Source organism: Urtica dioica, chromosome 4 (assembly GCF_054948205.1).
Source record: "Urtica dioica subsp. dioica isolate 48M chromosome 4, U.dioica_male_clone48M_v1_H2, whole genome shotgun sequence".
Classification (NCBI taxonomy): Eukaryota; Viridiplantae; Streptophyta; class Magnoliopsida; order Rosales; family Urticaceae; genus Urtica; species Urtica dioica.
Window position 1 is genome coordinate 45,793,644 of NC_142759.1, and position 14,343 is coordinate 45,807,986.

The following is a 14,343-nucleotide window of genomic DNA, read 5'->3' on the forward strand; positions in this document are numbered from 1 at the left end:
GAACAAACTCTTCGTAGTTTGCTTAAATCGATATATTCGCAATCTTAGGGTCAAAGGACTATTGACCTCAGTATGATTGTTAGAAGAATCTATGATGTCTGGTTATGAGGCATTGAGAGTTGGGGACTCTATAGTTCTTCTAGGTATCTTCCGAAGGTACTAAATTGACCAGTGCACTTCTAGAGACAATATAAGAACAAACCATTTAACCTCTTATGTCTCGAAGTCACTATGTATGAATTGCATCATGCTTACCTTAATCCTGAAATGAGACATGCCATTTCACACCTTAGTATTCTCATTTGAGAAAGTCAGAGTTCGGACTCACTATGTCATTCCGAACAGGGCCTATTGGTGAAATACTAAGTTGTGAGTATGTCATGAGTAACTTTGTGAAGTTCTCATAGATATGGAATTCATGTACAAGATTGCTGAAATGCAATGTATGTCACCTCATGCTTTGTTCCTTGGAGTGTGAATAAATGAACTGGCCAGTGTCCAAATTGAGTCCTGACTCTTTTGGATGAAACAATGTGACTTGTTAGCTCCTCGTCAATACATTGTTTCTAACTTATTCACAAGCGACAAAGGAGTTGAGGAAATAACAGCTAGAAGGGTAAAATGGTAATTTAGTAAATCCCGACTAGCTGATGACATTCATGAAGGGTAAACATAGATAATATTCAGTGGATCCGCTCATCATAATTAAGTCGAATTCTTGAGTAGAAAATAAATTCATTTGAACCGAGAGATTTTCAGTGTCAGCTCTTTAGTGGAGTCAGTTGACATTAAGCTAAACTTGGAAAAGGTTTGTGAACTTTTGAGTCCAAGTGTTTAGCTCAAGCTTTGTTCATTTGGGTCCATGAGGTCACTGTCACGAATCACATCGATAGGAATAGTTAAACTGGAAGCTAAGTCAAAACAAGAACGAAAATTGTCGAAAGGGTATTTTTGTCTTTTGAGACATAAGGATGAAATGGATGTCAATAAATTTTGACAAGTTCATTTGATGACTTAATGTCACTCGGCCATAATATGATTAACTGGGCCTTGTGAATTAATTTCATTTCATGAGAATTTTATTGAAAATTCTTAATGGGCCTTTCTCATGTTGTCATGAACAAATGAAGAAGCTTCTAGAAGCTCCTTCTAGAGAGACTTGGGCGCCTACCCTAATAGAGAAATAGGAGAGTTTATTTTGTGCATAAATGTATTTAGATACTTGCCAAAAGAAAAAGAGGAAACAAATTTCCTCCAAGAGGAAAGTGGGAATCGGCCAAGTGAGAGACAAGGCAAGGCCTTGAACAAAATTGGAAACAAATCAAGGCTTCTAGAAGCCTTGAGTTGGCCGAGTGTCTCAAAGGGAAAAAAGAGGAAATTGCTCATGAATATGTGATATTCTATAGAAGAGGAAACTACCTTATTGAAGGTGAGACCTCTCCTATAAATAGGAGCCTCATTTCCTCACATTTCATTCATCCAAGTTTAAGAGATTTGAGAGACTCTCTCTCTAGAACTTGGCCGAAAATCCTCTCTCTCTCTCTCTCTAGTTTATTTTCGATTATTTCTTGTCTTGGCACCTAGGTCCTCACTCGACCTAGTGTTTAGCTCTGCGACTTCGAGACTCGTTCTTAAGTCGTAGTGTTTAAAAGTGCCCACTCACTGATTCCTTCTTTTCGAGTGATTTAGTGATAGAAACTTTCGTGGTTGCTCGAGGTGCCGAGGAAAGAAAGAGAGACGTGCTGCGAGGGGAGACGAGCGTTGCAACTTTCCAAAAGCTTCTACAAGGTTCAAGCTTCAAGAAAGGTTGGTGAACTTCATAACTCATATTGGTTTTTAATTACATGTACTTGCACTTGTCTAGGTTAGTAAAAACTGTTTTACTTGTAAAAGAAAATTTTTAAAATTCCGCCGCTTAACGAAGCGTTAATTATTTTCTCAAACCCTAGATCGATTCCAACAAATGGTATCAGAGCTGTGGTCAATGATTAGCATGTACATGTTTTTTAAAATTATGAGCTTGAAAATCGTTTTCGAAAGTTTACTAATTTTGTGACAAGTTAGAATTGTAATCTTAGATTTTTTTTTAATTTAATGCTCTTGTCTTTAAATTAAAAAGCATGTTGATTTTCTATGAGTTTGGGATGTTTTTAAAACACATTAGAATCAGTTCTAAAAGTTTTTAATTTTTATATTGAAAAACGTGTTTTAAAGGTTTGAGAAATTTCGAGTAAAATTTTGTGACTAGTTTTGATATCTTGCTAGTTTCTTATTTTTACTTGAATCGTTTTATGCATGTTGTTATTTCTTTTATTCTATGTTATTACCTTGCTAATAAAACACATATAGAAGCTTTAAACAACATCTTAAAACGTTCCGTTACACTTGATTCTTTTTCGCACCTAAAAAGGACCAAAGTTTTAATTTATTTCTTTTTCTTTGAGCTGGAGTAAACCCGCATTAAAAGTGGAATAACTCTCTGCTCAGAAATCTAAATTTAATGATTCTTGAATCAAATTAAAGCTCTGTCTGTCCTCTGTCCAATGCCACCGGTTTCGGCTGAAGAGGACATCGGAGCCGCCAGATATGGCGATTTTACTCCGAGGTGCGCGGCTGTCTGAAACTCCAGTTTTTTAGAAATCCGGATTTTCAAACCCCACTACCATGAGTTATAGAACTCTAATGAGAAAATTTTCTTGAGCAAAAATGTTTTTCATATGATTATAAACATGATGTGTAAGATTAAAATGTTTTGATTTTTGAAAGTTTAATTGAAAATGAATTTTTACAAAACTAGTTTGATTTTTGAAAAACCGTTTTCACTTTCAAACTTGAAAATATTTTGTCATCCAAATCAAATAAATTTTCAAAATGTTTTCAAAACTATATCTATATCACATATGTTCAAAATCTATATGCTCTTGAAAATTTGAGTGGGAGGTCTCCTTGTAGACAAGCCGAAAAATAAAAAGATGTGTAATCTCAAACTTTCAAGTGTTCGAGTGAGTTGAAGTTCACACTTCCCTCATGCAATTTCCCGAAATAGAAAATAGGAAAAGATCGAGTATGTACCTTGTGCCTTTATGCACTAATACTGCTCTGAACATGTCGATCTAGGATTCTCTTCTAGTTGTCCGCTCTGTCGCTCTCTAACTAGGAAATTTGTTTCCGAACTTAAAAGAGTCGATAAACCAACTCCAAAAACTAAGTGGGAGGGTTATACTTGTTGTTTGTAACCCACGATCCCCAACACTAATGAAAGATGCAATAACGTGGGACTAAGAGCCGCTCTTGCGACCCTCACTTAAATGTGAGTACTCCAAGGCGTTATTGCTTCGATCATTTCTCAATGAGCTACGCCGAGAGTGATGCAATGATGGCAAGGCCTCCCTTTGGGGATTGTTTTTCAAAGCTGATCTTTTGGACTAAGTGGTTGGTTGCACGCTTAGGCTCAATCCCTAGTATCCTCCCTTGAGGCTCTGCAAAAGGATGTGAGTGATCAAACCAATTTAAAAGGTCTAGTCAAAATAGATGTATTGACATCTTGGCTAAGCATTAATGATGTGTCATTTACTTATAAATGGAGATTTTTTGCGGCCTTCTCTTGAGGGAGTAAATTATCGTTTGGTTTATAACACCTTTGGATTTTACAAAAGTCTTAATGAAACTTAAATCCTAAACCAAAGACTAATCATAAACTTGTTTCAACTTTTATAGGCAATATGTCTCTCAACCCTCTCTCTACAATTCTTTCCTCGAATAAACTCGAAGGCGACAATTACGTAGATTCGAAACGTAACCTCGACATAATACCTACCGTTAACAAGCACAAATGGGTACTCACCACCCCGTGTCCTCCTCTGACGAATGATGATTCAACTCAAGAGGACAATGACGCCTTAGCGGCCTGGCTTCGATCCGATGAGATTGTGAGGTGCTATATCTTGGCATCTATGAACAATATGCTGAAAGAGCAACATCGTGACTTCGAGACTGCCGCTGACATGCTCTACAATCTCCTTGAGATGTTTAGAGGGCAAAGGCGTCAAATAAGGCTACAAGCAGTCCGACAGTTTATGAACTGTCATATGCAGGCTAGGACTCCTGTTGGAGATTTCATGATACTGATCATTAGTTTTCTGAATAAAATGGAAATCCTAGGATCTGAGATTGATGGGAAGAATATCATAGATATGATCTTAGTAACTCTCCCCGCATCTCTTGATACCTCCAAGATGAACTACTCCATTAACAAGCCAGAGTACACTGTTACCAAGCTTATGGAGGAACTTCACACTGCTATAGGTCTCACTAAGAGAAAGAGGAATCAAGGAGAGGCACATGCTACTGAGCAAAAGGCCTCTGCCTCTGGAACTGGGAAGAGACTTTGCGAGGCCGATAAAAAGAACTGTCCTGCCTATCTCAAAGCAAAGGAACATAGTATTGTACTAGTTACCGAAGCATGCTTAGTAGCTGATAATGTATCAACGTGGATTCTTGACTCTGCTGGTACTAACCATATTTGTTGTTCCTTGAATGGTTTCAAGAAAACCAAAAGCTTAGAGGAAGGCGAGTTCTGTTTCAAATGGGGTGATGGGAGCCTGGTGTCCGCGAAGGCTGTGGGATCCGTGACGCTGTCTTTTGAAGACCGCACTTTAAACTTGAATAATGTTTATTTTGTTCCTACCTTTGGGAAGAACTTAATATCCGTTGCTCATCTTCTCGAGCAAGATTATTGTTTAAAGTTCATTAAGAATGGAATTCGTATTTCGTTTCCTGATAACTCTTTTGTCACTGATGCATGTATGAAGAATGCTCTTTTCTACATCTATCCCACTCAACCTTCTCTTTTAGACACCGAAATAGATAATGATCTAATTAGGGAGCCAAAAAGGATCAAACTTTCTGAATCCTCCGATCTAACAAAATCAACATACCTCTGGCACTTAAGACTTGGTCATATCAGTCTAGATAGGATTAAGAGACTTGTGAGGGATGGTCCACTCCAAGCCTCTGCAATAGGCTCACTACCTACTTGTGAATCCTGTATAGAAGGAAAAATGACTAAGCGACCTTTCTCCGATAAGGGTCGAAGAGCCACTGAGTTGCTGGAACTAATACATTCTGATGTATGTGGTCCGCTCAACCAACAGGCACGTGGAGGATACGAATACTTCGTTACCTTCACTGATGATTACTCAAGATATGGGTTTGTCTATTTGCTTAAACACAAATCCGAGACCTTTAACGTATTTATGGTCTTTAGGGCTTTAGTGGAAAAGCAAACTGGCAAAGTGATCAAAACCCTTCGATCTGATCGAGGTGGAGAGTATATGTCTGGAGAGTTCGATGACTTTCTTAAAGAAGAAGGTATCGCTTCTCAGCTTACCGCACCTGGCACACCTCAACAAAACGGAGTGTCAGAGAGAAGAAACCGAACTCTTATGGAGATGGTTAGATCAATGATGAGTTACTCATCACTCCCGCTTTCCTTTTGGGGATATGCCCTCGAAACAGCCGCCTACATTCTGAACCAAGTTCCGTCCAAAACGGTTCCTGGTACTCCTTATGAACGATGGACTGGCCGTAAAGTGAATCTTGGCCGCATCCGAATTTGGGGTTGCCCTGCACACGTGCTGAGGCAAAAGACTAGCAAGTTGGCTAGTAGGTCAGAATTGTGCCTGTTTGTAGGATATCCGAAGGAAACCAAAGGTTTTACTTTCTATAGTCCCGAGGACGATAAGACTTTCGTTAGCACGAATGCTCGTTTCCTTGAGGAGGACTTTATGAAGGATGCGAAACCTAGAAGCAAAATTGTGCTTGAAGAAAAGTTGGGTGAGGAAGCTTCTACCTCATCTGTAAGAACTGTTCTTACCCCAACTGAAACACAACCTAACTCATCAGAATCTCGTCAAGTAGTACTTAGACGTAGTGGGAGGGCTACTCAAAAGCCTGACAGGTACATGTCTTATGGAGACTCTCTTGTAGCCGTCTCCGACATGGATGACCCTGTTTCCTATAGCCAAGCGATGGCTTGTTCTGAATCAAACCTTTGGCTTGACGCCATGAAAGTTGAAATGCACTCGATGTATGTCAACAAAGTCTGGAAACTTGTAGACCTTCCTGAAGGGATTAAACCCGTAGGGTGTAAGTGGATATACAAGAAGAAAAGGGGTCCTGATGGGAACGTCGAGACGTTCAAAGCACGACTTGTGGCGAAGGGTTATACCCAACAAGAAGGGATTGACTATGAAGAAACCTTCTCGCCAGTCGCGATGCTTAAATCCATCCGCATACTCCTATCCATAGCTGCAGCTCTCGACTATGAGATCTGGCAAATGGATGTCAAGACAGCCTTTCTGAATGGCAATCTTGACGAGCGCATTTACATGGCTCAACCAGACGGTTTCGTGGATAAAGGTCAAGAGACCAAGGTTTGTGAGTTGCTTAAATCCATTTATGGACTAAAGCAAGCATCTAGGTCATGGAATATTAGATTCGATGAAACTGTAAAGAGCTTCGGCTTTGAACAGTCAATAGATGAGCCTTGTGTTTACAAGTTAATACACAAAGGCAAAGTTGTGTTTCTGGTACTATATGTCGATGATATACTACTCATTGGTAATGACGTGGGTAAGTTATCTGAGGTTAAGGTCTGGCTAGCAAAGCAATTCGATATGAAGGATCTAGGAGAAGCCGCGTACATTCTGGGAATCCAAATATTTCGAGATAGGAAAAACCGGACCCTGTCGCTCTCTCAAGCATCTTATATTGATAAGGTGATGGATCGCTTCTCGATGCAAGACTGCAAGAGGGGTCAAACACCCTTTAGGCATGGAGTTTCACTCTCTAAGGACCAGTCTCCCAAGACTGCACAAGAGATTGAAGACATGAGAAAGATTCCTTACGCCTCTGCCGTGGGAAGTCTCATGTATGCCATGCTTTGCACTAGACCTGACATCTGTTTCGCCGTTGGCGTAGTTAGCCGTTTCCAATCCAACCCTGGACCCGAGCACTGGATTGCTGTTAAGCATGTTCTTAAGTATCTTCGAAGAACTAGGAACTTGATGCTTACATACTCACGTACTGACCTGACTATGAAGGGATATACCGACTCCGATTTTCAAGCGGATAAGGATTCCAGGAAATCCACTTCGGGATCTGTGTTCATCCTTAATGGTGGAGCTGTTGTGTGGAGAAGTATCAAGCAATCTTGCATTGCTGACTCCACAATGGAAGCAGAATATGTGGCTGCTTGTGAAGCATCCAAAGAGGCTGTATGGCTTAGAAAATTCCTTAAGTATTTGGAAATTGTTCCAAACGTCGACGAGCCCATGACCCTTTATTGTGATAATAGTGGGGCTGTCACTAACTCAAAGGAACCTAGAAGCCATAAGCGCTCTAAACATATTGAGAGGAAATACCATTTGATTCGAGAGATCGCGCAACGCGGAGACGTGGAGGTGAAGTAGATCTCTGGCAGATCTATTCACCAAGGCCCTAGCGAACATGGTCTTCGACCAACTTCGAGAGGGATTAGGCATGTAGGACTACTCACATCTTCTTTGAGTCAAGTGGGAGTTTGTTGTCAATGGTGCCCACAAGAAGAGTAGTAGTGTCTATTTATGTACATTTGATGTCATATAGTCTTACGAAGACTCTTGCTTGTAATTGCTTATTCATTAATAAAAAGTTGAAACGTTCATTCAATCCTCCTTGTCTGAAGCTTTATGATAAAACCATAGTCTTTTAGTCCATAAACAAACTAAACAACTTACGAAGAGACAAATGTAGATTTGCATGAACAAACTCTTCGTAGTTTGCTTAAATCGATATATTCGCAATCTTAGGGTCAAAGGACTATTGACCTCAGTATGATTGTTAGAAGAATCTATGATGTCTGGTTATGAGGCATTGAGAGTTGGGGACTCTATAGTTCTTCTAGGTATCTTCCGAAGGTACTGAATTGACCAGTGCACTTCTAGAGACAATATAAGAACAAACCATTTAACCTCTTATGTCTCGAAGTCACTATGTATGAATTGCATCATGCTTACCTTAATCCTGAAATGAGACATGCCATTTCACACTTTAGTATTCTCATTTGAGAAAGTCAGAGTTCGGACTCACTATGTCATTCCGAACAGGGCCTATTGGTGAAATACTAAGTTGTGAGTATGTCATGAGTAACTTTGTGAAGTTCTCATAGATATGGAATTCATGTACAAGATTGCTGAAATGCAATGTATGTCACCTCATGCTTTGTTCCTTGGAGTGTGAATAAATGAACTGGCCAGTGTCCAAATTGAGTCCTGACTCTTTTGGATGAAACAATGTGACTTGTTAGCTCCTCGTCAATACATTGTTTCTAACTTATTCACAAGCGACAAAGGAGTTGAGGAAATAACAGCTAGAAGGGTAAAATGGTAATTTAGTAAATCCCGACTAGCTGATGACATTCATGAAGGGTAAACATAGATAATATTCAGTGGATCCGCTCATCATAATTAAGTCGAATTCTTGACTAGAAAATAAATTCATTTGAACCGAGAGATTTTCAGTGTCAGCTCTTTAGTGGAGTCAGTTGACATTAAGCTAAACTTGGAAAAGGTTTGTGAACTTTTGAGTCCAAGTGTTTAGCTCAAGCTTTGTTCATTTTGGTCCATGACGTCACTGTCACGAATCACATCGATAGGAATAGTTAAACTGGAAGCTAAGTCAAAACAAGAACGAAAATTGTCGAAAGGGTATTTTTGTCTTTTGAGACATAAGGATGAAATGGATGTCAATAAATTTTGACAAGTTCATTTGATGACTTAATGTCACTCGGCCATAATATGATTAACTGGGCCTTGTGAATTAATTTCATTTCATGAGAATTTTATTGAAAATTTTTAATGGGCCTTTCTCATGTTGTCATGAACAAATGAAAAAGCTTCTAGAAGCTCCTTCTAGAGAGACTTGGGCGCCTACCCTAATAGAGAAATAGGAGAGTTTATTTTGTGCATAAATGTATTTAGATACTTGCCAAAAGAAAAAGAGGAAACAAATTTCCTCCAAGAGGAAAGTGGGAATCGGCCAAGTGAGAGACAAGGCAAGGCCTTGAACAAAATTGGAAACAAATCAAGGCTTCTAGAAGCCTTGAGTTGGCCGAGTGTCTCAAAGGGAAAAAAGAGGAAATTGCTCATGAATATGTGATATTCTATAGAAGAGGAAACTACCTTATTGAAGGTGAGACCTCTCCTATAAATAGGAGCCTCATTTCCTCACATTTCATTCATCCAAGTTTAAGAGATTTGAGAGACTCTCTCTCTAGAACTTGGCCGAAAATCCTCTCTCTCTCTCTCTCTAGTTTATTTTCGATTATTCCTTGTCTTGGCACCTAGGTCCTCACTCGACCTAGTGTTTAGCTCTGCGACTTCGAGACTCGTTCTTAAGTCGTAGTGTTTAAAAGTGCCCACTCACTGATTCCTTCTTTTCGAGTGATTTAGTGATAGAAACTTTCGTGGTTGCTCGAGGTGCCGAGGAAAGAAAGAGAGACGTGCTGCGAGGGGAGACGAGCGTTGCAACTTTCCAAAAGCTTCTACAAGGTTCAAGCTTCAAGAAAGGTTGGTGAACTTCATAACTCATATTGGTTTTTAATTACATGTACTTGCACTTGTCTAGGTTAGTAAAAACTGTTTTACTTGTAAAAGAAAATTTTTAAAATTCCGCCGCTTAACGAAGCGTTAATTATTTTCTCAAACCCTAGATCGATTCCAACACTCTCTTAGTTCGCCGATCAACGACTCATTTCTCACCGCCACAATCTGAGGCTTGAACCTCTTAACCTGCACAGTTGACCAAATAAATATTTTTTTAAAAAATGTATCAAATTCAAAACCCCACACAAAAACACATTGACTGATTTAATTGAAGAAAAAAAGGAAACCTGATCAGCGAGAAGCGTCACATTGGAACCGGCAGCGAGTCCGACGACTCTGAACTTATCCGGATTCTCTGCGACTATATCCAATGTCTGAAAACAAACAAGAAAACACACTCAGCAAAAAAAAAATCGAATCCTAAAGAACAAATCTGGACCATAGATATAATAGCTTGTATGTCTTGAATTAAAGTAAAGAAACTATATTGTGAGCATAGTATGATATATGAACAAAACAAACCCAGAAAGCGTGGTTTTCTAATAATTATAATCAAGGATAATACTAATTAATTAGCCGAAAGGGGTTGGCGGCGGTGGAGATGGACCATGAGACCATGCTTCATGTACATGGTGAGGCCGAGCTTGGGGACGACCGGATGGTCTTTGACGACCTGCACTCGGTAGCGGAGGATTATGGACGCCGCCACGTACTTCATCTGAAAATACGCAAAGTCTTTTCCGAGGCACAGTCTCGGACCGCCGTTGAACGCTGTGAATTTGTAGGCCGATTCGCTCGCGTAACGCCTGTCCCTAAACCACCTCTCCGGCCTGAACTCTCTGCATTGGTGAAAACCGTGTGTGATCGCGAGCTCTCGGCATTGATGCTAGTTGCACCCGTCCTCCTGTTTGATAACCCCTGCAATAAGTTTGTATTTATCGAAATCAAGCACGCGAAAATGACTTGTTTAACAAATTATTGGACTGGACTAGACTTATGACAAACCATTCACCCACAAAAATGATGTGGAGACAATTTAAAATAGTTGATATAGGACAATCACATTGGTGACCATGGTGAAGTTTGATACAATCTACTCTTTGAGTTCAGTGTTACTAGAGATATTTTATGCATAAACAAGTTAACAAAATCATCTAGCTGATGAAAGAAAGCATAATAAACAGAATCAGACCTTTATTAATAGCTGCTTTACATCTTCCATTGTGCGAACACACTCCTCTGTGAGATTTTCAACGTAGATCCCTGATTTAACATCTTCTCTTATCTGAGAGAAAACAAAATTACAATTAACATCTGGTATATCCCCATTGACTTCAATTTTGTGGAAGATAGTTAAATAGTTTTTAATTTACCTGGAGATTTTTCTGGCTTGGATCAAATAAATCCGTAATTTACCTGGGTTCCGATAGAGCCGGTGGAGCCGACGATGGAGATGGGCTTGGGCCCATCCCAATAGTTTCGGCCCAATTCGGGAACGGCTCGTCCGGGCCAGGCTGGCGGCGGCTGAGCCGAGCAAGAGACTCTTCTTTGAAACGCCAATCTCAAGTCCTTTCTCTGAAAACCAAACCCGCCTAAACCACACACACACACACACACACACACATACACACACACACAATCTCAAGGATTAAATATTACAAAGATAATATCTCCATTTCGTATGAATGTCCAATGAAATCACAAAGATTAGCTTTCTTTGAACGAATTTCGAACAAAGCATTGAACAATATAAAGCTGAACTTACTAACCACTCCACAAGAGATCAAATCAAGGAACACAGAGGTGGAGTTGAATCGACAGCGTGGCTCGTATGTTAGAGCTGGGCTCGATCTGAAGTTGGTCGATAACTTTCTTTCCTCTTTTTTTTTTTCTTTACTGTGATGTTTGTTAGGTGAAGTTGAAGAAGAGAAAAAGAAGCAGAGGGAGAGAGAGACGCGAATGAGGAGAGAGGGAGAGAAAAATGAGGCGGTGTAGTGGTGAGGTAAGGAGAGAGAAATGACCTAGGGTATTTATATGGGCCAATTATTGTTTTTTAATTTATATTAAACAATTTCGGGTAGACAAAAAGGAGGGAAAATGTGACCGCTCAAATGTTTTGGACTTTTGGGTGCGACCAAGTCGCAACAGAAAGTTCTGATGGACTATTGGGTGCGATAAAGTCGCACCCAAAAGTTTTGACGGACTTTTAGGTGCGACTTTTCGCACCCAAAAGTTAAAAAAGTCAGCGAAATTTTTTAGATGCTTAATTGACTTTTAGGTGCGACTAGTCTCACCTAAAAGCATCAATTGGTGCGACTTTTAGGTGCGAAAAATCGTACCCAAAAGTCTTGCGCACCGGAAACTTGAATTTGTAGTAGTGTGTTTTAGCTCTTCGACTTTGAGACTTGTTCTTGAGTCGTCGTGTTTAAAAGTGCCCACACACTAATTCCTTTCTTTCTCTAGTGATTATTGTGATAGAAACTTTCGTGGTTGCTCGAGTTCCCGAGGAAAGAAGAGAGACGTGCTGCGAGGGGAGACGAACGTTTCAACCTTCCTACGGCTTCTCAACGTTCAAGCTTCCCAAATGTTAGTAAACATTAATGCTCATTAATAGTTTTAATTTATATGTACTTGCTCTTTGTCTAGGTTAGTAAAAACGTTTTACTTGTTTTAAAGAAAATTTTTAATTTCCGCCGCTTGCTCGAAGCATTAAATCTTTTCTTAACCCTAGATCAATTCCAACAGCAGTGGCGCGCGTGGGCCGGTGGGCCAGGGAGCGCATGGGCATGCGTGGGCCGATGGGCCGAGGGCGAGAGCGAGGCGCGTGCGGGCTGGGGGACCGGAAAGGTCGCGCGCGCGGGCCGACATGTGCATGTGCCGGGGCCCGACGGGCGATCTGGCCGGCGAAGCCCGACCGGCCCTAAATGTTTTTGTTTTTTCCGATTTCTCAAAAACGACCGATAACATTAGCCCCCCAAGTTCATGGCTCGTGAATCACGAGTCGTGAACTTTAATTTTCAAGGGCGTTGGTGGTCTTTTTTTGTTGGCAGGGGCCGGACCCATGGCGTTTGGACCACCGGGGGCCGGGCTGGGTCCTAGGCGTTCGGCTGGACAGCGAGACCCGCGGGCCGCGCACGACATGCCCCTTCCTCTCCCATAAATAGGAGAGACCCCGCCCCCTTTTCTTCACACCTGGCAGCCTCAAAACATTAAAAATTCACTTTTGAGTTAAAAATTTTGGGGCTTGCCTATTTTTTCCATCCTTGATGGGTACTGAGTTCTTTTCCCAAGTCGAAGGTCCCGAGGTCGACCTTTCCTGCCCTTTGAAGGATTTTGGGAGGGTGGCAAAAGGTCCCTTTGAGGAACTCGACATGATTCCGATTTATGTCGAGGAGAATTCTCGCATGGCCGATCAATGGCTCGCTGAATTATAGACTAACGCCACGGCGCTGGCCGAGTTGGCAGAGCTCGGGAGTGGCTAATCAACTAGGTGCGGCCCCAAAGGGGGGGGCAGAGGGTCCTCGCGATGTGCGCTCGTCATGATTGGTGATAAACTTTGTCTCTCGTGAGGCGTCCTTCGACGCCCCCTCGCCCAAGCGGCGAGAGGAGGTTGCCAAGTCTGCAGGGCTTCCTCAGGTGTCTTACTCAGAGGCCTCGAGCATCGAACTTGCTATGGTCCCGTCTGAATTGTTCTTGGATGAAATCCACTCCGATGACCCCCTTGGGTTGGACTCGGAGGGTCCTGGAGAGGACCTGGAGGCTTCCCCTGCGGCGGAGAGAGCAGAGCGTACCAGAAAAGTGTTGGAGAAGGGCAGGGCGGTCTTTATGTCAGAGGGATCCACATACTACACTTTTAAGAAGTCCTTGGAGACGACCCGTTGGTACAAAGTGGGCGATTCTGTTGCCCCCAATGGCTTAGACTGCAAGGGGGTCGATGCTGCGAGCACGCTCACTGCCCGAGTTTTCAGCATGCTTTGAGAGACGTACAACATCCCTCCCTGGGTGGGATTGCTTCGACCTGCCTCCGAGGACCAGCCATCCCGCCCGAGGACCAGGTTTGCTGCCATCACGATAGGGAGTCTTGTTTGTAGGTTGCGCCTCCCTTTTCCGCCTATCGTTCAGCGGATTCTTGAACGATTAAGAGTCCACACTTGCCAGATGAGTCCGGCATTCTACCTCCTATTGGCGATGAGCTTTATGGAGTGGCATTGTCAGACTCAACGAGGCATGACCGTGGATGACTTCTGTGACTTGGTTGCCGTGTTCCCGATGTCGGGGAAATCGGGATTTCACATGGCCCGCACCTGTGGCAACATGAGGCTGATCGATGAAAATGACCCTCCTAGCCGCAGGTCGTGGGTGTGGGTCTCGACTGACGCTTTCGGTGAAGCACCCGTTTGCTTTGGTCGTATGACAGACTTTCCGGCTGATGAGGGGGCAATAGAGCTCCTGTTTGTGAAGGAGATATCGAGAATGTCTGAGGCTCGCAAGGCGGGTGAGCGGTTTCGCTCTCTTGAGCTGATGGCGCTAACCGGGTGGTTCCCGTCCTTCTCCCCAAGCTCCGAGGAGGTGCTTCGGGCGGATAGGCCGCCTAGTACCGAGGCCCTGCCAGCTGTCCCTGCTTCTCGAGGTACCTTTGTTATTTAAGATTTCTTATATTAGTCAAAACCAGACCTTTGTTGTTTAGCGGGTGCATCCG

The 14,343-nt window shown here is 42.0% G+C and overlaps 1 long non-coding RNA gene across 1 annotated transcript; it reads right to left on the reverse strand.

Moving 5' to 3' along the window:
* Window positions 1-9,764: 9,764 nt before the first annotated feature.
* On the reverse strand, window positions 9,765-11,225 carry LOC149401662 (uncharacterized). Its single transcript, XR_016296812.1, has 3 exons — window positions 11,061-11,225; window positions 9,932-10,018; window positions 9,765-9,830 (listed from the first exon to the last, which is right to left on the reverse strand). It is a non-coding gene; the product is annotated as an uncharacterized LOC149401662 (long non-coding RNA).
* Window positions 11,226-14,343: the final 3,118 nt, after the last annotated feature.